Consider the following 25,151-nt stretch of genomic DNA (forward strand, 5'->3'; position numbering starts at 1 on the left):
TTATATGAATTGACATTGCCATATAATTCAATTCAATGCAGTTAAACTGCATTGTGAAACATACAGCAGTGTAGATGGGGCTTGAGTATCTTCCCCTACAAGGATGGCTTACTGTGCTGGTGTCAGCTATTAATTTCCTCTTGTTGTCACAGATAAGTCCTTCAAACATAAAGCAAACTTTGGAAATCTTACTACTAGATATGTCGGGTAAAATTTGATTCCCTCTCAGTAACTCCAGTCCAATGGAAACACAGTAGAGACTGCAGTCCATTTGAATTGATGGGTTTTTAATCTACATTTCCAAGAAGGATGATCAGCGAGCACCAGCTGACTTCCCTCACTTCTCCAGCCCACTGTATTCGTTCCCACCAGAACAAATTATTACTTTCTCTCTATTAGGCTCTGAACTTCACCAGTCGTGCCAAGCTACTTAAGACCCATACATTTTCAGAAGTATTTCCAAAAGAGCTGTTGCCACATGCTGAGAGAAACCATTTTTTCTTCTGTCACGAGTTTGGGCAGCAATCCACCAAATGTCTGGCATCCATCAAGGCATGTGGGTGGTCTTTAGCTGGTAATGTGAATTGCATAATTTGGCCCGAATGAATGTCTAGCACATGGAATATATGAATGTTGCAAAGAAATTGCCTGGAAGGAGAACGGGGATAAATTTACCTTTCTCTGTGTGAGAAGGCTTCCAAAAATGTGACACTGAGTTTCAGCTAGCCGGAGAGTTCAAGATGGATGTGGAGACGGCTGCTCATAAGAGATATCCTAGGTATTTGGCCGGAAAACAAAACCAGGTTTAGATAAGAGCCGTGGGGGGCAGGAATTCTGTCCAGGATCTGTTCCAGATATAAATCTCTTACACTTGCAAATGCATTTATTTTGACCTTTGCCAAAGGAGCATTTTCATTTTAAGGGTGGCATAAGCATCATTGCACGTGTGTACCTTTTGCACAAGCAAACATACTTTCAGGGGAAATATCTGTTTCCCCATTGATTTGTTGCCTGCTTTTACCAGTAACTTTGTTTAACCAACAATATGAATATTGACAAGCTGACAGATTGGAAGAAGTATGAATAAAATAATAATAATAATAATAATAATAATAATAATAATAATAATAATAATAATAATTTTATTTTTGTACTCCGCCTCCATCTCCCCGAAGGGACTCGGAGCGGCTTACATGAGGACGAGCCCAATCAAGATAGTTAAAATATAAAATATGAACATACTATGTACATACATGGTACATAGAAGTGCATCAACAATAACATCAGTATCAGAAGGCCATTTGGGAGGGGGATAATGGTTTTTGCTAGGGTAACCCTTACGGTACCTATTCATCTACTCACATTTGCATGTTTTCGAACTGCTAGGTTGGCAGAAGCTGGGGCTAACTGCGGGAGCTCACCCTGTTCCCCATTTGAATATAGGAAATAAAGCAAAGGTCTAAAAATAACTAATGAGATCCTGCAAATTTGCATATGGATGAATCTAGAAAACTTTGAAAAGAATAAATTTAACAGAATAATAATCACGCGAAGAACAAAGAACGGAAGACCAAAATACCCTTATACCCTGAAATTTCCCTCCTTTTTTTCTTCTTCTCTTTTTTTTTCTTTTTTCTTTCTTTTTTCTTTCTTTCTTCAACACTATATCTACTTTTAGAACTAGATACTTAGTTCCTATCTCATTTTTTTAATGTTATATACAGTAGAGTCTCGCTTATCCAACATAAACGGGCCGGCAGAATTTTGGATAAGTGAATATGTTGGATAATAAGGAGAGATTAAGGAAAAGCCTATTAAACATTAAATTAGGTTATGATTTTACAAATTAAGCACCAAAACATCCTGTTATACAACAAATTTGACAGAAAAAGTAGTTCAATACGCAGTAATGTTATGTTGTAATTACTGTATTTACGAATTTAGCACCAAAATATCACAATACAGTAGAGTCTCGCTTATCCAACATAAACGGGCCGGCAGAATTTTGGATAAGTGAATATGTTGGATAATAAGGAGAGATTAAGGAAAAGCCTATTAAACATTAAATTAGGTTATGATTTTACAAATTAAGCACCAAAACATCCTGTTATACAACAAATTTGACAGAAAAAGTAGTTCAATACACAGTAATGCTATGTAGTAATTACTGTATTTATGAATTTAGCACCAAAATATGACGATGTATTGAAAACATTGACTACAAAAATGTGTTGGATAATCCAGAATGTTGGATAAGTGAGTGTTGGATAAGTGAGACTCTACTGTATATTGAAAACATTGACTACAAAAATGGCTTGGATAATCCAGAAGCTTGGATAGGCGAGGCTTGGATAAGTGAGACTCTACCGTACTTCCGTTCACAGATTGTATTTTTTTTCTTTTATACAATGCACTCGAAAACTCAATAAAAATTATTTTAAAAAAATATTGACAAGCTGGAACATGTCCACAAAAGGATAACTAAAATGTTCAAAGGTCTGGAAGCAAAGCCTATGAAGAACAGCTTAGGGAGCTGGGTCTGTTTAGCTTGGAGAAGAGAGGGTTGAGAAAGGATGTGATAACCAGGTTTTACTGTCTGAAAGGATGCCATATTGAGCAGGAGATAAGCTTGTTTCCTTCTGCTCTAGAAATTAGGATATGGAGCAATGAATTCAAACTTCAGTAAAAAAAAAATCCACCTAAAGATTAGGAAGAACTTCCTGATGGTTAGAACTATTCAACAGTGGAATATGCTGCCTGGGAGTGTGGTGGAGTTTCCTTCTCTGGAGTTTTTTTTAAACAGAGGCTGGATGGCCATCTGTCGGGAGTGCTTGGATTGTGCCTTCCTGCATTCCATGACTCTTGTGGTCTCTTCCACTCCACGTGTCTATGATTCAAGGCAATGGACTCAAGGTTCCAAGGTTCATAGTGCCATTTCCAAGCTAAAGTCCTGACATTCAATGTCACACACTCTTCCATTGAAACTCCAGCAGATATGATGGACCCAATCTACATTTTTGGTGTGGCACATTCACATGTATGGTTCACATTGACTGCCAGGCAATGGGGGATGTGCACTAGAATTTTTGCATGCTGGACTTCGCAAGATCCTCATGCGCTAAAAGGGCAATGTAGTGCAACGGCAGTACAAATAGGCTGGAGGAAATGTCCATAATATAACCTGTGAACAACCCATAATACAACTCATGTACACACCCACATCATGCCAATAATAGTATCTGATGGGAGGGACTTGCATTTTTTCACATTATATCAGACACTTGTGTTTTATTTGTGTGAATTCAATGCAACTGCTTCTTCCTTTAAAGGAAATTGGCATAAGCTAACTTGAAAATATTTTTAAAAAATTCAAAAAGCAATCCTTGATTTCGAATTTTGTGCAAGGAACACCATTTTACTATGCTATTATATATAACGGGACTTGAACATCTATAGGTTTTGGTATCCACATGAGGTCCTGGAACCAAACCCTTGTGGGTATTGAGGACCACATGTACTTCCTTGTGACTTCCAGTGTGGAGTCACCAACCACTTACAAAAGGAGCCAGCTGTAGACATCTGCAGCCAACTTTTTTTGTTTTACTCTTGAAGAAATATGTTATGGTCCCAGCCCACGTACAAAAACTGACCTTTGTATGCCCTGGATTTTGAGTAAAGCCTCTCCGAATCCAGGTAGGAAGTGGTTATTACTCACAGTTCAAGCCTTTAGTGTGAAAAAGATAATGGCTGGAAGGAGAGCCATATCCATGAATGGAACCCAGTAGCTAAAACTGCATCCACACTGTCGTATAATACTTTGGATACTAAGAATGCAGATTAACTGCATTGAGCTGGATTATATGGCAGTATAGACTCATATAACCCAGTTCAATGTGGTTAATCTGCATTCTGAAACAGGATTATTATTTTTTGGTGCCAGGAGTGACTTGAAAAAGTCACTTCCAGTGTGAGAGTATTGGCCATCTGCCAGGATGTTGCCCAGGGGATGCCCAGATGTTTTGATGGTTTTTACCATCCTTCTGGGAGACTTCTCTCATGTCCCTGCATGGAGCTGGAGCTGATAGAGGGAGCTCATCCATGCTCACCCTGTGTTGGATTTGAACTGGCAACCTTCAGGTGAGCAACCTAACCTTCAAGTCATCAGTCCTGCAACACCAGGGGCTCCCCGAAACAGGATTATATGGCAGTATAGATCCAACCTAAGTGTACTAATTATGGTACTGATCCAACTTCAGATCCAGTTCAGGATTCCTTTTATTTTAGCGATGAGGCATCACCAAAACCAGGCTAGTTGTTGAATGGTAGAAGAAACTGTTCCTAAATTTTCCCAATAGGCTGTTATTGTAGTAAAATACCTGAAATATTTCCCCCTATTTCTTAAAAGAAATATGGTTAATACAAGATTTGATTCCATAGCATCTTTACTTTGGCTTAGTTTTGTTAGCAGAAATGAAGTGGATATAATGACTTAAACAGCTTCAGCCAATTTGTAGTCTCTGAAGCTCTTTCAGGGCAATTTTATTCTATATAAAAAGAAACGGTCTGCTGGCAACTTAGTCAAACAAATTTACAAAGGCAGGACCTTTCATAGATTAGAATCCATTTCATCACAGTATGCACATATACACAGATGTCTGCGGGTGTGTTCCCAATTTCTCTGTATGACTATGAATGCTGGAAAAAGAACAAAGTAACAAGGAATAAAATTGATCCATTTGAAATAAGGTACTGGAGGAGAGTTCCTTGGATACTCTGGACTGCCAGGAGAAGAAAAGGGTTACCACTCTATTTGCTTTGGTAAAACCTCACCTGGAATACTGTGCTTGATTCTGGGCACCACAATCTGTGAATAATACATGTTTTGTTGCTGGGTTATACATTTCATTTCCTAATTGGTTCTATCATAAAAACATGGAAAAACATGCAGAACATTTTACTATAGTTTTTCAATGAATATATCATAGAGTCTCAACCAATTCAACCTAGTTTGTGGCAGCTACAAAGATTTCTGGAGTATAACAACTACTTTCAAAGTAAGTACTAGGATTGTGCATTTGGGGTAAACCTTGACCCGTTTAGTAACCCGGTTTTCGCTGGAGGCCCTGATCCATTTTTTCAGGAGCTTCCCAAAATCAGGAGGGCAGATATCTGTTTTCGCTCTGAGGTGCCAAAATATCTGTTTTCTATCAACCCATTATTGGAGGGGGGGGGGCTTCCCAGGCTCCCCTTCCCACCTGCTGTTTCTTTTAACTCTAGAGGAGGCGCTCGGCTGCAGGCACTGGCAGGCGTACACACTTTCTGGGCCTGCATGCCTCACATGCACTCTCTTTCCAAGGGAAGGTGGCAAGTTCTTTTTCTTACTCTAGATGAGGTGCTCGGCTGTAGGCACTGGCAGGCGTACACACTTTCTGGGCCTGCATGCCTCACACGCACTCTCTTTCCAAGGGAAGGTGGCAAGTTCTTTTTCTTACTCTAGATGAGGTGCTTGGCTGCAGGCACTGGCAGGCTCACAAACTTTCTGGGCCTGCATGCCTCACACTCACTCTCTTTCCAAGGGAAGGTGGCGAGTTCTTTTTCTTACTCTGGATGAGGTGCTCAGCTGCAGGCACTGGCAGGCTCACACACTTTCTGGGCCTGCATGCCTCACACTCACTCTCTTTCCAAGGGAAGGTGGCAAGTTCTTTTTCTTACTCTAGATGAGGTGCTCGGCTGCAGGCACTGGCAGGCTCACACACTTTCTGGGCCTGCATGCCTCACACTCACTCTCTTTCCAAGGGAAGGTGGCGAGTTCTTTTTCTTACTCTAGATGAGGTGCTCAGCTGCAGGCACTGGCAGGCTCACACACTTTCTGGGCCTGCATGCCTCACACTCACTCTCTTTCCAAGGGAAGGTGGCAAGTTCTTTTTCTTACTCTAGATGAGGTGCTCAGCTGCAGGCACTGGCAGGCTCACACACTTTCTGGGCCTGCATGCCTCACACTCACTCTCTTTCCAAGGGAAGGTGGCAAGTTCTTTTTCTTACTCTAGATGAGGTGCTCGGCTGCAGGCACTGGCAGGTTCACACACTTTCTGGGCCTGCATGCCTCACACTCACTCTCTTTCCAAGGGAAGGAGGCAAGTTCTTTTTCTTACTCTAAATGAGGTGCTCGGCTGCAGGCCCTGGCAAGCTCACACACTTTCTGAGCCTACATGCCCCCCACACTCTCTCTTTCCAAGGCAAGTGGGCAAGTTCTGGGGAGTGCTTGGCTGCAGGCATGCATGCTTTCTCTCCCGGGCTACACCACGCCAGGCAGCCATGTACGCTTTCAATTCCAAGGCATTTTAAGGAGGCTTCCCACTTCCAGGTAAGGAAGAGCGATGACCTCCTGAAAGAGGAGACTAGTTTTCGAGGAATGTTTGCTATGGGAGTAATAAAAAAGATTGAACTGTGATGCCAAAAGCAGGCTTGAAGCCGGGATCAGCTCTTGCTTGCTTTCATGTCGAGCTGATTTTCGTACAGGGAGGGGAGTTCCCATTACGTGCTCCCAAAGTACCGAAAGAAATGAAAGAAACGAAGTAAATGGGAGAAATGAATTCTGTGCACAACTCTAGTAAGTACCATATAGTTAAATGGGAAACAACATTTGCTAACCTGGAACATAATTTTGTTTCAAATTTTGTTACATAGTGTGATCAAATCCACAAAAATTAAACCCACAAATGTAGAGTGTGGATTGTACAGGATTAGAGCTTTCTAGCAAAGAATGCAAAGTTCTGGTTCTAAACACAAATCACAAGATTGAGGAGGGTTGAGTTAAAGTGCTATCAAACCATTAGAACTGGGTATTGTAGACACATATCAACAATTTGTTCAGTTAATGGCATGCACATGCGATAGTTGTGCTACACATGTGGGTTGAATGATGATGATGATGATGATGATGATGATGATGATGATGATGATGATAATAATAATAGTTTTATTTCTCACCCATTGGATTTCTTTTTCCATGTCCGGAGCAACCTGAGTTGCTTCTGGAGTGAAAGAATTGGCCGTCTGCAAGGATGTTGCCCAGGGGACGCTCGGATGATTTGATGTTTTACCATCCTTGTGGGAGGCTTCTCTCATGTCCCCGCATGGAGCTGGAGCTGATAGAGGGAGCTCATACGCGCTCTCCCCAGGTGGGATTTGAACCTGGCAGCTTTCAGGTCAGAAACCCAACCTTCAAGTCACAAGGCTTTTATCCCCTAGACCACCAGAGGCTCCTACCCATTGGATGTAAAGGCAGCTTAAGAGAATTGAACCTTTAGAGCAGGGGTCCCCAAACTTTTAAAGCAGAGGGCCAGTCCAGAATCCTTCAGACTGTTGAGGGGCCGAATTATTATTTGGGGAAAAAAACCGAACAAATTCCTATGCACACTGCACATATCTTATTTGTAGTGCAAAACAATAACAATAACAATGAAAGAACAATACAATATTTAAAAATGAAAATAATTTTAACCAACATAAACCTATCAGGATTTCAATAGGAAGTGTGGGCCTGCTTCTGGCCAATGAGATAGTCAGGTTAATTAGGATTGTTGTTGTTGTTGTTGTTGTTGTTGTGTGTCTTCAAGTCATTTCAGACTTTGTGCGAGCCTAAGTCCAAAATTATTTATTTATTCATTTACTACATTTATTTACTACATTTATATCCCACCCTTCTCACCCCGAAGGGAACTCAGAGCAGCTGTATGTACATACATACAATATATTATATTATTAGCATAGCACAATATTAGCATTATACTATATTGAACTATACCACTATACTGTAATATTATATGTAATATATAACATATAATTAATATTATTATATGATATTATTGTTAGTATTGTATTGTATAAAATGATAATATTATTATCAATATTATATGTATATACAATATATTATATTATTAAAACTGATATAAAAATATTATATTATATATGCGGGTGGGGGCCAGGTAAATTACCTTGGAGGGCCGCATCCGGCCCCCGGGCCTTAGTTTGGGGACCCCTGCTTTAGAGGAAAGGTTTACTTATTACCAGGTTTCTTTGCCTTGCATGAAGAAAGGCCAGGGACTTGCAAAATGCTGTGTCAGGAGGATGATATTGGAGAGGCCAAGAAGGACCAACCATTGCAATTCTGGTAGGTGTATTGAACTGCATTATATGTGTATAATAAAGGTAAAGGTTTCCTCTTGACATTAAGTCTAGTCAAGTCCGACTCTGGGGGGTGGTGCTCATCTCCTTTTCTAAGCCGAAGAGTCAGCATTGTCAGTAGACATCTCTTAGGTCACGTGGCCGGCATGACTACATGGAGTGCCGTTACCTTCCCGCTGGAGTGGTACCTATTGATCTACTCACATTTGCATGCTTTCAAACTGCTAGGTTGGAAGAAGCTGGGGACAATGACAGAAATTCACCCCGCTCTGCGGGTTCGAATTGCTGACCTTTCGGTCGTCAGGTTCCACAGCTACATCACCTGCTGCACTACCGCGGAGTCTACACTGACCATATAATGCGGTTTCAAACTGCATTGTGTAGCAATATAGATGTGGTTCTGTTGTAGACTCAAGGACTTCCAGGAGCAAGGTGGGTTTAATGTTCTTCTACCGGGGGAAGACGCCCCATTTAGAAACTCATCAAGGCCAGTGTAAGGAAGCAGGAACAATGGAAAGTCTCCACAATGCGAAACTGAGACTCCCCCTTCTTCTAAGAGATAAACCTTTGAAGCACATTTCTTGGAAATACACATTACTTCTTGTCCTTTTGCAGTGTCTCTGGAGTCATTTTTCTCAGGAGTCTACTCACACCCGCTAACATTTGATGGCACTTACGGGCATCAAATGGCAGAATAGACCCCCTTTTTAAAAAAAGCATTATTTCATACTTGAAGTCTTTGTTCATATTTTACAGGTTTGTGGGGGCTCACTGCGAAATCCGATATCGATTTCAAGGCTTTTATGGCTTTCTTTTAAACCACTCAGAGGCAATGGAACAATATATCTGATGGATCTTTTGTCACTGTGTGCTCCTGAGGTTAGAATGAGCAAGGTTATTAAGTCTGTCCAAGAAGTATCCTTCGGGGAGCAATTCACTCCCTCGTTACTCCAGCGAAGGCCCATTGAAGCCAATGGGAATCGCACTCCTGTAAAGGAGTCTGAAAGCTTTCAAAGCTGGGGATTTCTGGGTAATGAATGGGCAAAGGGCACAAAAGGATCATCCAGCAACATTTTCAATTTTTTTGTTCTGTGGAAATGCCTGGAACAAAGACCTGTGATATTTCACCTGCTGGAGTGTGGTTATAGTCTAAATTTGCAGGTTTCGTTTTTCCAGATCTGATTATTAATGAATCAATTAACAGGAATTTCTAGGTTCTCCAGCATAATTTTGTTGTCAGCTTTCATTGGCTCATGCATGGAGTTGTGCTGGTTCTTGGAATAAAAATTAGGGAGCAGTGAAGACATAAAGAAAGATGAGAAGAAAAATGTGTTAAAAACCCCCCAAGTGTAACATGTTTTATCTGTTGTGTAATATAGAGTTAACATTTTAGTGATTATCTCTCCAAATGAACACACAAAATGCAAGTTAAAATTAATCATTGTTCAAGTTGTCTTAACATGCCAGTATTGGCAGGTGAACATGTCATGCATTGTCAGGAAGTCCAGAATGCATTGGCAGGAAAATGTGCATAGAATGCACATTTTACAATACAATACTGTAAATAGGCCACAGGTATGAAATCTAATTTAGATTTGTGTGACAAACAGTTAATAATAGTGCAAGTACAATAATTATTTAAACATTTAATTCATGGTGCTAACAATAACAGAGCTGAAGATTAAAAATATGATAGCAGTGCACTAAGTACATCCTTTTCATTTAAGATTATTCTAATTCTTTTCATAATTTTTATTTTAATATTAGCCTTTGGTACTTAATTTTTTGTGTATAAGGTAAAAGGGTGGCACAGTGTGTTAAAGCGCTGAGCTGCTGAACTTGCGGACCAAAAGGTCCCAGGTTCAAATCTCGGGAGTGGAATGAGCACCCGCTGTTAGCCCCAGCTCCTGCCAACCTAGCAGTTCGAAAACATGCAAATGTGAATAGATCAATAGGTGGTAATGTAACGGCACTCCATGCAGTCATGCCGGCCACATGACCTGGAGATATCTATGGACAACGCCGGCTCTTCGGCTTAGAAATAGAGATGAGCACCAACCCCCAGAGTCGGTCACGACTGGACTTAACATCAGGGGAAACCTTTACCTTTACTCAATGTAAAAGGTACTATGGTTGGTTTTAATATTTTTTTATTTTATGTTTCAAGATGTCTTATTAATAACAACATCTTTCTTTACCATGTTGTTGGATGCAGATAGAAATATAGATACATTAAAATGTTAATTTGTCACTGTATCTTTCTGTTTGTTCACTTAAATATTCAAGGTGGCACTGAGTAATTCTTTTTTCCTGAAAAGGGATTGGGAGGACAAATTAGTTTGGAAACCTCTGGTCTAGGCCCAAACTGTAATAGAACTCTCCAGGGGAAAGCCTTGAGCCTGCACACACAAGACAATTTCAAGTATGTTAAAAAATGTTGGCTCCTTGTTCATGTAGTTTGGTCAGTATTGTTGCCACATTTGATTTGGAAGGGACTGGGCAATTCCCGTTCTTTAGACCTAGCCAGATGTAAAGTGAACAGAGAGTTGCAGAATGCAATGTTCAAGGCTGGCGGCCAGTTTTTGCAGCACCCTGAGATTGTTTTTTGAAAGCCTGAGCTTATCAGAGCCGACGGTGTGCACCTGTTTGCAGAGGGCAAAAAAATTTTCACGAGAACTGAGCAGGGTAAAGGTTAAGCAGGTTAAGAACTTGATGGTGAATTGGGCAAAAAATATAGGTAGGTCAATTTTTTTGTCAGAATGGACTGAGATTTGGACAAGAAGAATGAAGTTCACTTATGCTATGGACCTAAAAGAAAACTGTCTAAAAATGATACACAGATGGTATCTGACCCCCAAAAAGCTAAGTGTAATGTACAAACAAGCCAATGACAAATGTTGGAAATGTAAGACCAAGGAGGGCACATTTTACCATTGCTGGTGGACTTGAAACAAAGCAAAAGAATTTTGGAATATGGTGCATGGTGAAAGTCAGAAAATTTTAAAAATGAACTACCCTATAAAACCAGAGATTTATCTTTGGGGCATTTTGGACAAAGACATTTTTAGGATATTAATAAAGAGAAATTAGTCATATTTTTATCAACGGCAGCGAGAATGGTTTTTGCAAAGATGTGGAAGATGGAGAAGACTGGTTAAACAAAGTATGGGAGATAAAAGATATGGATCAGCTAACATATTATTTGAAGAAGAAGAAACACTGGCAAGGGTAAAGAAGACTGACTGGTCAGTACTTGAAGAATATATGAATTTGAAGTACAATCCTTGAAGAATGATATGAAAACAAAGACTTTCTTTTTAAACAAACTGGAGAGAACTAAAAAAAAGTAGAACAAAAGAAACATGAACAGGAAAAAGAGTTGAACGGAAACTCACAATTGTTTTTCTTTTTCTTCTTTTTCTCTTACCTCTTCATTATATATATATTGCACTCTATCTTTCTAAACTTTCCTATAAATATTGTTCCCACTCTTTTGATGTATAAGTAGTATGAAAACCTTTAATAAAAATTATTATATATATAAAAAGAGAATGCCCTGACTTTGCTGGTGGAAAGGCACTAAGTGGATGCTTGAACCTTTCTGTGGCAGGAACTGGGGGGGGGGCGTGGTTGGTGTTCACCTTGGCACCCCCAATTAGGGGGTGAGGGGGGATATCTGGGATGGCCCTTTCTGGGGCTTGGGGGCATCTTGAGATTTTTTTCCCCCTTGGGGTGGACCGGGGGGGGTCCCCACTATCTCTCATAAAGTTTTGGGGCTTGGGAAGGAGTGCCGCTGGGATGACCTTACAGTAATGACCATCCAGGCTAGCAAGCCATTAAGTGGACTGCTACTGGGGTCAGTTGTTTGCCCAGAGGTAAAGGAGGAGGTAGTCATTGGGTGACACTTGGTCCACCGTCATGACCTATTTCTTTGTTGCTCGTTCCAGATTAGTTTTCTGCTCCTGATTTCTGCTCCTCCTTTAAATAGGTCAATAAATGTCCCTTTGTTCCATATTTTGTTGTCTGGTCTGTTATTTCAAATATCCAAGGTGGCACTTGGGAGTTGAAAGGATAAATTAGTTTGGGAACCTCTGGTCTAGGCCCAAACTGTAACAGAGCTCTCCAGGGTCCTGAACCCCTTCTGAGATAACATTCATCACTTTAGAGCAGGGGTCCCCAAACTAAGGCCCGGGGGCCGGATGCGGCCCTCCAAGGTCATTTACCTGGCCCCCGCCCTCAGTTTTATAATATAATATTTTATATCATTTTAAATAATATAATATATTGTATATACATATAATATTGATAATAATATTATAATGTTATACAATATAATACTAATAATACCATATAATAATATTAATTGTATATTAAATATAATATTACAGTATAGTGGTATAGTTTAATATAGTAATATATAATGCTAATATTGTGCTATGCTAATAATATAATATATTATACTAGCTGTGCCCGGCCACGCGTTGCTGTGGCTAGGACTTTATTTTTCTTTTCTTTTTGTTGTATGAACGTAGAGGCGTGGATGAGAGGTTGTACTGTCAATTTTTGAGGTTGTGGGGCATTTAGTTTAGTTGTTTTGTCCGGTGCCGTGATTCCATTACCCTTTTATATATATAGATGTACATACAGCTGCTCTGAGTCCCCTTCGGGGTGAGAAGGGCGGGATATAAATGTAATAAATAAATGTAGTAAATGAATAAATAATTAATTTTAGACTTAGGCTCGCCCAAAGTCTGAAATGACTTGAAGGCACACAACAACAACAATCCTAATTAACTTGACTATCTCATTGGCCAGAAGCAGGCCCACACTTCCCATTGAAATCCTGATAGGTTTATGTCAGTTAAAATTGTTTTCATTTTTAAATACTGTATTGTTCTTTCATTGTTGTTGTTGTTTTGCACTACAAATAAGACATGTGCAGTGTGCATAGACAGGGAGCTCTGGCGTGGACTGGTCCATGAGGTCACAAAGAGTCGGAAACGACTGAACGAGTAAAGAAGAAGAGTGTGCATAGGAATTTGTTCGGGTTTTTTTTCAAATGATAATTCGGCCCCTCCACAGTCTGAAGGATTGTGGACTGGCCCTCTGTTTTAAAAGTTTGAGGACCCCTGCTTTAGAGAGTTGCTTTGAAGTTACAGACTGAAATCCAAAGTGAAATTGCTGTCAATCAAACATGGGGCAGCAGCTTTGAAAAGAACAGTTCCTCTTCCAAGGTGAATAAAAGGCCACTTTGAGTCTGATTTCAGAGACAAAAGTGGGATTTAAATGTATAGTAAAAGGTAAAGGTTTCCCCTGATGTTAAGTCCAGTCATGTCTGACTCTGGGGGTTGGTGCTCATCTCCATTTCTAAGCCAAAGAGCCGGCGTTGTCCATAGACACCTCCAAGGTCATGTGGCCAGCATGACTGCATGGAGCGCCGTTACCGTCCCACCAGAGCTGTACCTATTGATCTACTCACATTGGCATGTTTCTGAACTGCTAGGTTGGCAGGAGCTGGAGTTAACAGCGGCTGCTCACGCCGCTCCCAGGGTTTGAACCTGGGACCTTCCGGTCTCCAGCTCAGTGCTTTAACGCACTTCACCACCGGGGCTCCCTTTAAATGTATAATAATAATAATAATAATAATAATAAAGAAAAAAAAGCTAATTTTGTGACTAAAAAAATATGCTGCTTGAAGCAAAAAGCTTTCTCTGCCTAATCGTAGGGTCAGCTTTGTTTACAGTCTCCCATATTATTGGCTATTGACTATGCATCCTTCTACTTGGATTTTATTGTCATCTGCATTAGCTAGCTATTTCTGTTTTTCTGTATGATCTTGTTATTGTTTCATCCTTCTGAGCTGCCTTGAAATGCCATTCTGATCTAGGAATTTCAAACTGTCTCATTGTGTCATTGATCACCATGCTATGTTTTATCTTATACTTAGTTATGTTTTGATTAACTATCTAATGAATTGTTTGCTGCGTGACCCGCAACTTCAAAGGTGTTTATTTTGTAAACTGTAAATTAAAAAACCTTTCTGTTGAAAGTATTTCTTTAGAAATTTCAGTAAAATGAAATCAGATTATTCTCATCTTGATCCCCCTTCCAATATTTGCATACAATTTAAGATACCTTTAAACATGTTAATTCTCCAGTTGCTGCTTCCTGCTTATCTTTAATGATTGAGTTTTCTATAGTCTTCTCTGAGTTTTTCATATTCTTTGTTGCTTCTGCCTTGTATCTTTTCCTTTGTTTCACATCTTCATTGTTTTTCTCACATTACTCTTTATCATTTTTTTTACTAGCTAACAGATGACATTCCTCTACTCTTTTCTAAGATGAATTCCTTAAGATGCTAGTCTGGGTCTAATTGCTTACAAATACAGCTCTCTAATTCAGTGAATTTGTATTTTTAAGAATTACTAGCAATACTTTATTCTCTCAGACTGCATTACTTGTCTTTTTAATATGGGTTTGAGCAGTGCCTATTAACAATGGCCATTTACATTTGCAGGGTTAACTCTTGCAGATTTAATTATCGACTGAAAACACTGGTTAATAGTTAGTTAATAGCTTTCCAAGAGTGCATGTCTGGAATCCTGTTGGTTGGTGTCCAATAGACTAGTTTCATCCAATCAATTGCTGAAAAGTGAATGAACACATAAGAAAATCCAATTTATTCAGCGGTTCTAGTCAGGACTACAATAGGATGAAGGTCCATATAAATAAGTTGCATATATAGAATCTCACTTATTAAACCATAAACCAAATACAGCTATTGCCCAATATCCAAAAAATGTACAATTGCATATTGAAGAAGTCTTGCACATGTTCATGATACCAACAGGATTCTAGTCTATAACTTCTGTATTAGACATAATAGAAAAGATTTTCCAAAACTGGTGCCTAAGTGATATGAAGTGTCATTTACATTCTCCAGGCATGGTGATAGAAAAACGAGGAGATGAAGAACAAATCAAAGCATCCAAAAATGTAGTCTGTTTCATTAACCATTGTGTCTTTGTAGCTACAAGAGGGAGATTACAGGCTGAGTGAAAAGAAGAAGTGTTAGATCCATCAACTACTGAAATAACAGTTAATGGTTTCACACCATTCACATGGAGTAGGCAGCTAGCTGGTATCTCAAGAAATGCAACGTCATAGACTTCCAAATTAGTCAGTGCTGTTTTCCGAGTGGCTGACACACTTACTACTTTTGACCGTGATTTTCTACTTTGATACAGGCAAGAAGTTAAGGTCTGTGTTTTGATGTGGAGTTACCCATTGTGCTCCACCTGAAGTTGTTCTATGAATAAGAGAGATGTGAGTGCCTCAGTCATCAAGAACCTTGTTCAGGCCTTGCAAACTCATGGCTGCTGCTCCCTTGAGTGAATCAATAACCTATAAGGTGGTGGTCTGCCATTTTCTCTTTCATTCATGGCTGAACATGCTATTGTATCTTCAGTTCAGTCATTACGCTTTTTGTATTTCTACAGGCAAATGTTTTGTTTTTTTAAAAAAAATAAAAAACCCACCAAAACCAGCAACAAAATCTAGGAAAAACATCCTATAGATGACAGCTGCTACAGGAATCAGTGAGTTGTTATTTTTTATTTTTAAAAAGAACACATGGAATCCAGACCAAACTGGTATTGGGTGACATGCCTAGAACCAGGTCAAAACATGTTTCAGTGATAAGGCAACTTTATGGGCAATACGCATATACATCAATGGCCAATATGCAATGCAAGTCAATGTGGAATGGCGTCACATTAACTCTGCTTGATCCATCTCAAACTGAATATTGTTGTTCTGCACTAGAGGAAAAGGCCCAATTATTTACTCCTGTGCATGTCGTCATCAGGATATTATTTATTTATTTATTTACCTGCATTTTTATCCCACTCTTCTCACCCAAGGGGACTCAGGGCAGCTTACAAAGATCGGCAAAATTCAATGCCCAAAATACAGTCTTTAAAAGCAAAACAGGGGCCCCTGGTGGCACAGTGTGTTAAAGCGCTGAGCTGCTGAACTTGCAGACCAAAAAGTCGGTTCAAATCCCGGGAGTGGAATGAGCACCCACTGTTAGCCCCAGCTCCTGCCAACCTAGCAGTTCGAAAACATGCAAATGTGAGTAGATCAATAGGTACTGCTCCGGCAGGAAGGTAATGGTGCTCCATGCAGTCATGCCGGCCACATGACCTGGAGATGTCTATGGACAACGCTGGCTCTTCGGCTTAGAAATGGAGATGAGCACCAACCCCCAGAGTTGGTCATGACTGGACTTAACGTCAGGGGAAACCTTTACCTTTACCTTAAAAGCAAAACAATACATACAAATCAATTAATAAAACACTATTAAAACACATTATAAAATTTAAAACATCTGTGTGATTGAAACCATTCATCCAGGACCTCGTGCTTAAACCTTGATTCAGACCATGTCGACTTAGGTGATTATTCATTGAACGCTTGGGCACACAGCCATGTCTTTAAAGCCTTTCTAAAGCCCAGAAGAGTTGAGGTTTGTTGGATGTTGCTAGGGAGGGTGTTCCACAGCCGGGGAGCCACCACCGAGAAGGCCCTGTCCCTCATTCCCACCAGACGCGCTTGCGAGGCCGGTGGGGCCGAGAGCAGGGCCTCTCCGGATGATCTTAGAGTTCTAGATGGCTCATAAGAGGAGATACGTTCGGATAAGTAAATCGGGCCAAGACCATTTAGGGCTTTATAGGTCAAAACCAGCACTTTGAATTGGGCTCGGTAGCATATCGGCAGCCAGTAAAGCTGGCTTAGCAGGGGATGGTACGCTCCCTGTATGCTGCACCAGTTATTAATCTGACTGACGCCGGTTGTACTAGTTGGAGTTTCCGGGCCATCTTCAAAGGCAGTCCCATGTAGAGCTTGTTGCAGTAATCCAAACGGGATGTACCAGAGCATGGACCACCGTGGCCAAGTCAGACTTCCCAAGGTACGGGTACAGCTGGCGCACAAGTCTTAGTTGTGCAAGTGCTCCCCTGGCCACCGCTGAGATCTGAGGTTCCAGGCTCAATGATGAGTCCAGGAGAACCCCCAGACTGCGAACCTGTGTCTTCAGGGGGAGTGTGACCCCATCCAGCACAGGCTGTAACCCTATTCCCTGTTCGGCCCTACGACTGACCAGGAGGACCTCTGTCTTGTCTGGATTCAGTTTCAATTTGTTCGCTCTCATCCAGTCTGACAAGGCAATGTTTCAATGTTTCTCACTGCTGTTTCCCCTTAATTTGGCCTAAGCTTGTTGAACATGGTCACTGCAAGTGTATGTTGTCATTTTTCAAAATGATCCTTGAGTTTTATCTTAAACTTTTAAACCAGAGGGCTCTCCAAGATTTGACATCTGCACAGTTCAGAGAAAACAATGTTTGTTATTCTATAGTGTGTCTCTGTGCTGCCTTTTGGCCAAAAAAAAAAAAATCCTATGGTAGCTCATTGTAGATAATATAAATATAACTTATAACATGCTGTAAAATGTAACTAAGAGCTAATGTAAAGCAGACATAAGAACTGGGGCTAAGTAAGCCTACTCCAGTCTTAAGCAAGACAGATTTGTGATGGCAGAACCCATTTTAGGAGTCCCAAGTGATAATGTCCAAAGTTTAAACATTCCTCCTTAAACTATCCCCAAATGGATCTCTCCAAACAATCAATACACATGTTTCTCTTTTTAAAAACCTAATTAACAATTTTGGTGTAGTTAACGTCTTCTAATAGCCACGTACTCTGTAGCCCACTGAATATTTTGGCATGAATACCAAAATATGCTCAGGGAGTGCATTAGTGTAAGACGGAGAGAGAGCACAACTAGCTGCGCCACACACTAGATGTTTGGAGGACTGATAAAGAGAGGCTTCAAAAACATTTTGAGGCATACAGATGAGCTCCGCTGTGGAGGATGCTGAGTTTCTGTGAAGCCTGTCAACCCTCTCTTTTTTCATGGCCCGTCCCCTCCAAAGCCGTGGTTCACATTCCTCCCCGACCTTCTGCGGAGCTGCTGTGGCACACGGTTTCTTCACAATGGGCATTTTAGCTGACAATACAGAGATCTTTTTCCCACATCACTGAAAGGGATTTCTGATTATGCGCAGAAGATGACAGCAGCATTGATGACTTGGATGCCATCCAAATGCTGTTGGATACACATCCACTCCTTCTACCCCCCTTCTCCTTTTCTTTTCTCTCTCTTTCTCTCCCCTTTCTCTTTTTTGGCACTGTTATTTATGAACTTTCTGCTCCCATCTTCTGAATACAAGATTTCCAGAGATAATGCACTCTGTATAGGATGGCCTAGTTTTTCTTTTTAATACTCTCAAGGAGATGATGTGAAGCAGACTGAAGTTTTCTTTCATGAGGAGCAAACTAGGATGGTTTTTATTTTATTTTGTCCACCTCCTCCTCCTGACAGTCATTCTCCTGCTACTTTTCTGGCCCCTTGAATTATGTTTTGACAGAATTGTTGCCATCATCTCCCATCTTCGCAGTGTTTCTCTGCGCCTGCAAAGGCTGATATTATTCCTTTTGGTTGCTGGTTGCTTTTAGTGAATTTTCACCATACAGAAAACACAGAAGAACTGAAAGAAGGATAACAAAAGAAGAAAAACAGACAAAGGGATATATATTTTGCTATACTGGAGAATATGGGACATGCAGAATCCTGCATCACATTTTTCTTGATTTCTTTTCTTTCTTAGTAAAAAGAAAGAGCCACAAAATATTTCACAGTACATTCCCACCCAAAAAAAGCAACACCGTCTTCCTTCTTTTATGAATTCTGCACACAGTTGAAAAACATTCTGTTTCATATTCCTGGACCACATTGACTCTAGAGTAACACTAATAATAATAATAATAATAATAATAATCATCATCATCATCATCATCATCCGAAAATACATCACACAGTCTTAGCCACTTGGGAAGTGTTCGACTTGTGATTTTGTGATATGAAATCCAGCATATCTATCTTGTTTGCTGTGCCATAATAAAATAATAATAATACATTATTTTTCTATCCCACCACAATCTCCCCAAAGGGACTTGGGGTGGTTAACATGGGGCAAAGCTCAAACAAAGACAAAATATGACAGATAAAACCAATATAAAAACAATGTCAAGCTAACATTCAGATATAGTAACACAAAATACAAAAACATCATAATAACCAGATAGGGAAGGTAACAAAAGCGAACATCACCATCAATGGATAAAATGGGGGCAATCAAGTCAAAAGAGCATACTTTCAAGACCTTTAATAAAGTGCCTGGACAAGTGTCAGAGTGTTTCCTGAGATAATTTGGGTTAGGAGGGTAGGAGGGAAAATAAAGTGCGAGGAAACAGTATGTCATTGATTGTTCAAATGCACATTTAAAAAGCCATGTTTAACACTATCAATGCCACACATACCACACAAATCATGGTCAGTCATTCTTGACATGTGGCAACCCTAAGGCAAATCTATCATAGAGGTTTTTTTTACAGGATTTGTTCAGAAGGGGTTTACTCTTGCCTTCTTCTGAGGCTGAGACATTGTGACTTGCCCAGAATCTGGGTTACTGTGAGTCTTTAGGGCTGTATGTCAATGCTCCAGAAGCTTTCTCTCCTGACATTTCGCCCACATCTGTGGCAGGCATCCTCATACCTCACAACCTTTGAGGATGCTTGCTATAGATGTGGGTGAAATGTCAGGAAATAAAGCTTCTGGAACATGTCCATATAGCCTGAACGACTCACAGCAACCCAGTGATTCTGGCCATGAAAGCCTTCAACAATACATTGCCCAGAATCATCTAGCTGGTTTCCATGGGTTTTTTTCCCTCACAGTTTAACAATTTATTGTTTGTGAAAAAGCCTGCATTATGAAAAGTTTTGTAGAAACAATTTCTCCTGTTTTCAGGTTTAGATTACTCAAGACTAGAAGTTTGTTGTTAGTGAAAACTCCAGTAGAAACAAAGTTCTGTAGGAAACAATCTTGGCACACAAAGTAAAAGCATTTAGACTTACATCTGAAGAGAGCACTACCATGCAATACTGGACAGAAAAGCCCATTGTGAATAGCAGATACTCTCATTCATTAAGATATTAACATGGAAGACACTTAAACCTGCTTTATATAAAGTTAAAGTTATAGCTGGTTTCCATGGTTGAGTGTGGATTTGAACCCTGTTCTCCCAGAGTCCTAGGACACATTTTTACTGTAGAATTAATGCTGTCTGGCATGACTTTAATGGCAATGCATCAATGCTATAGAATCAAGAAAGTAGTAGTTTTACAAGGTCTTTAGCTTTTGTGTCAACAAATACTGGCAACTCACCAAACTACCAATCCCAGATTTCCATAGCATTTAAGCTAGAGCAGCTAAAGTGGTGTCAAACCGCATTAATGCCACTGTGTAGAGACTGCATTCAATCCAACTCTCAAACCACTAGACCACACTGGCTTATTATGACTAACTGGGCTAGATTATTTCTTTCTCTGGGGGAAATCAAGATAGCTGTTCCCTGAGCTGGGACTCGGTTTCTCCTTGTCAGAGAGGACCACACGCAGGAAGTGGCTCAGGAGGAAACCAGGCGGTATCTCTGCCTGGCGAGAAACAAAATATTTACAGCCTCTGCAATAAACTTCGTACTAGCAGGTAGTACCAATAAAACATGCGTTTGATGTGTGCAGTACTTATTGGTAGAGGCATTAAACTATCTCTTGGCATTTGGAGGCCTAGTAAAAATGTAGCTTTTAAAAGAAGATCTGGGAGAAGAAGAAGGAGGTGGAGGAGCAGGAGGAAGAGGAAAAAGGAGAGATATCCGGGGAATGCCATTCTTAACTCTCTTGCTGCTAAATCCAATGCAGGAGAAAATGTGTGTGGGTGGTCAGACACCTGGTGCTTTTGGAATGTGAATAAGGATGAACAAATCCCAAGCAACAAGCAAAGAAACACTTGGAAGAAAATCTGCTTAAACATAGAGCAAGGATGCATGATGGTATCACTCAGAGATGCAGGAATATCCATTGAATTGCAAGCGATTCACCTCCATCCTGCTCCACCATCCAAGCACTGATTTAATGAGTTTTCTCTAGCTGGGAGTAACCATTATCAGATACATGTTATTGGCACAATTCCAACCATTTATTAATTTAACAATTTAGAATAGTCCGGATCCCGTTCCAGCTGTATCCATTTAGCAAGGCCTTGTTCTTCATTTCCCACCAGACAGCCCTGTGCCAGACAGTATCCAGGCTTCAGCCCATAAAGGGTTAAGGACCAGACTCTTTTGTGCCTTTAAAGTCCCCAACTCTGCTGGTTTGGTCCAGAGAAACACCTGCAGGTCTCCTGAACACATTTCAGGCAAAAGATGACTCCCATGACTCTCATGCAGGATGAAGAAAATTGAAATAGCAAAAACTTATTTGGCCGTACCTCATTTTAACGTTTCCCTCACAGACTATTAAAAGTGAAACTTTATGAAATATGTACAGCAGCTGCTTTCTTGCTGCAGGTGTTGCATCTGGGTGTGAACTTTCCATCAACTACTAATAAAGGCTCAAACCTTGCCCTTCGCTCTTGGCAAACCCTCTAGTGAACTTGCACAAAGGTTAAGAGAATATGCCTTGTCTTCATTGGCCATTCATCCTGGGCAGAGAGGCAACAGATGGGAGCATGGATTGGAGCTTTTGACTCAGGCTGTAGGACTCCAAAAACAATATCCACACTATGTAGAGCAATGATTCTCAACCTGGGGTCCCCAAATGTTTTTGACCTACAACTCCCAGAAATCCCAGCCAGTTTACCAGCTGTTAGGATTTCTGGAAGTTGAAGGCCAAAAACATCTGGGCACCCCAGGTTGAGAACCACTGAGGATAGCAGGGAATTACAAAGATCCCACCAAATGATAAATCACAAGATTCTGTAGGAAGATGAGGACATGGTAGTTAAAGTGAATGGTGAGAATCCAATGCTTAGTACTGAATATTGCAATGCTCTAAGGGAACCTATGTGGAGCTCTGAATTGCAGAGGCATAGATCCATCAAGATGAATGAAGATGTACCCAGTGTTTCTGCTGAGTCCTTACTGGGTTTTACAAGAGTTATCTGAGTTGCTGGACCTTATATCTGAGTCAGGAAATCCATTTTCTGTTTCTCACTTTCTTTTGCACAAAAATACTTTCTTCGCAGAATAATTCCTCCACAACCCATTGGGATGTCAAATAGCAGAAAAGGATTGTGCAAAATTCTCTTATAATCTATCTTTGTATTTCCTCATGGCTATGGCCCTCTAGATGGATTGTCACCTTGTCATGATGATGGGGCTTGCATGTTCCAGTGAACCTGCGAGCATAACCACAGGAGTCATGCACTCCCAGGGTGGGCCACAGGTGAGATTCCAGACCGAGCACAATCTGAAGACATCAGTGGTGGATCAGGTGGAATTCCCTAACATATGTTACAACAGCTGTGAAGGTGGAAGAAGGCTGCAACAGACTGAGAAGTCACCATTATCGTGTTAACCCAGCCACTGGTTGGGATCCTCACTCTGCGAAGATGGTGTATTGATTGTGACGGCGTGAGTGGCGCCATCTATATGTTGAACTGTAAGTTGCAAGATTTGAATTGTTGTATCATGCCTGATTTTGCCTTTACCCTGTAAATGTAGTTGGATTCATTGGCTATTTATAGCTGTCAATCAATGCTGTTTGCACCAGTTATATTGCTTCCTCAGCTCAATTGTTTGGCTCCGCCTCTTCCTGGAGTGGGACAGTGTTTCCTTTTTTCATTCCATCATCATGCTTTCTACCAGATGGACGTAAGAGAGAGACTTGGCTCTAAAAGCCCTTGATTAAGTTACCTCTCAGCACCAATTCTGAGGTTCTTACTCTTGAGACTTATGCTTCATGTTCCGGGCCAACCTGGATGATGTTGAGGAGTCTCAAGCACCTTCATATCAGTTCTCTGGCACCAAAGGAAGACTGGGTCTTTAAACATAGGCCATTGGACTGAGGCTGACGATTGCTCCAGCATTCACAGCCATTGAGAAAGAGGGACCTGAAACAGCTTCTCAGCTGCAGAACTCCTGGGACTTAAGATAACCAAAGACTGTAATGTATATTTTCCTTTACCCCTTTGAAACTTCCAGCTAATTGCCTTAAAGGGATAACCTTTTGTGAACAATAAAACCAGTTTTTGAGTTATCTACAGTATTTTGGTCATTGGGAGTTCTAGTTTCCCTAAAGGAGGGCAAGAAGCAATCCCCTGGGGAAAGATGTCATGTCCATGCCTCTTTCACTAAGAGTTATAGCCTCAGGCGCGACGGCACATTGATTGGTTGGCCACTAACCGCGATACATTAGAAAACCCATGCACAGGTGTCTTCCAAGAACTTGGAAGGCCATTATACTTGGACAACGAGGGATCTCCTAAGAATGGTTTCTTGGCTATTGTAGAAGTATCTTATATATAATGTGTTTGTGTGTCTGCAAGTACATGTATTTAGGCCATTCATAAGTTGACTACAAATCTGATCATTCTTAACCATTAGCTGTAGTGCCAAGGGCTTTTGGGATTCTAGTCCAACATCTGGAGAACCTTCAATTTAACATTTTAAAATACAGATTGAGCATCACTTATCTGCAATTACAAAACCCAAAATACTCCAAAATCCAAAGTTATTCACATATGTAGCTAGGATAGTGACACATTCGCTTTCTGATAGTTTAGTGTACAAAAACCTTGTTTCATGCACAAAATTAATAACATTATTGTATGTAAAATTACTGTTGGCTTTATGTATAAAGGGTATATGAAGTGTAAATGAATTTTGTGTTTTGACTTGGATCCCATCTCCAAGATATCTCATTAAGTATATGTATGCAAATACAGGTATTCAAAAATCTGATAATTTTCCAATATCCAAAACATTTCTGACAAGGGATACTCAACCTGTATTTAATCATGCCAAACGTGTCTGGGTGACTTTTCTTATCTAGAAATATATCTTTCATTTGAATTACAAGTTAGATTACAACAGCCTTGGGCTATTCTGCATTGAACTTCAAAGCAGGACAAAAGAAATGTGTTACTACAGAGCAATGACATTCAGGATTGTTGTTAGCACATTCAGCTATATTGCTGACAACGGTGTCTTCACTTCATATGAATTTAAAAGAAGTTGAAGCAGCACTAAAAAAAAATCTTTTGAGAAAAGTGACATGAGAATTTTTCTATTTAAAGGCTGGATGTAAAAAAAAAAAAAACAAACCCAACACACTCGTGACTTTATTGCATGAACCCTCTATTCCACTATCACCGCATTATTTTTTATAGTGGAAACGACATATCACTTTGAGCCCTTTCAATGTCACACCTCTTTAGTTGAGCAGTCGTAACAATTTGCCAGTTTGTGGTCCCACAATCATACTTCCACACAACTTCACAACCATGTCTTAACCAGGTCTTTAATCTACCCTGCCAAATAATGCTGGTGCCTCTCCAAATTACAACTCTTGTGCTTTCATAGTATTGAGTCATGGCTTTAAAGTGGTGTCAAATTAAATTAATTCTATGGTGTAGATGCACCCGCAGGTACAGAGGAAAGCAATGGCAAACCTCTTTTGAATCAATTGTGGCAAGAAAACTCATAGGGCTGCCATAAATCAAAGTCAACTTAAAGGTGTATAACCACCAAAGCAGAAAGCATACATGAAGCCACAATGGGAACTTGAATCCTGCCTTTGGGTTGCTTCTGAATATGCCAGCATGGTTTGAGTGTTGTACTATGATTCTGGAGAGCAGAGTTCGATTCCCTGCTCAGCCATAGAAACTCACTGGGTGATCTTGGTCAAGGACATACTCTCAGTCTGAAAAAACCTCATGACAAGGTCACCTTATACTGTCCGTTAGTTGGAAATATCTTGAATGTAGACAGCAATAATGGCTGCAT

General features: G+C 40.4%; 1 long non-coding RNA gene across 2 annotated transcripts in view; it reads right to left on the minus strand.

Moving 5' to 3' along the window:
• Nucleotides 1-25,151, minus strand: part of LOC134296799 (uncharacterized) — a 140,835-nt gene that overhangs the window by 56,239 nt on the left and 59,445 nt on the right. The window contains exon 5 of one of the 2 annotated variants that reach the window (XR_010003666.1): nt 14,845-18,794. The exons of the other annotated variant lie outside the window; for it this stretch is intronic. This is a non-coding gene — a long non-coding RNA (uncharacterized LOC134296799). Of the gene's footprint in view, nt 1-14,844; nt 18,795-25,151 lie in introns of those variants that run through there. 2 annotated transcript variants of the gene reach the window in all.

Source organism: Anolis carolinensis, chromosome 2, assembly GCF_035594765.1.
Source record: "Anolis carolinensis isolate JA03-04 chromosome 2, rAnoCar3.1.pri, whole genome shotgun sequence".
NCBI lineage: Eukaryota > Metazoa > Chordata > Lepidosauria > Squamata > Dactyloidae > Anolis > Anolis carolinensis.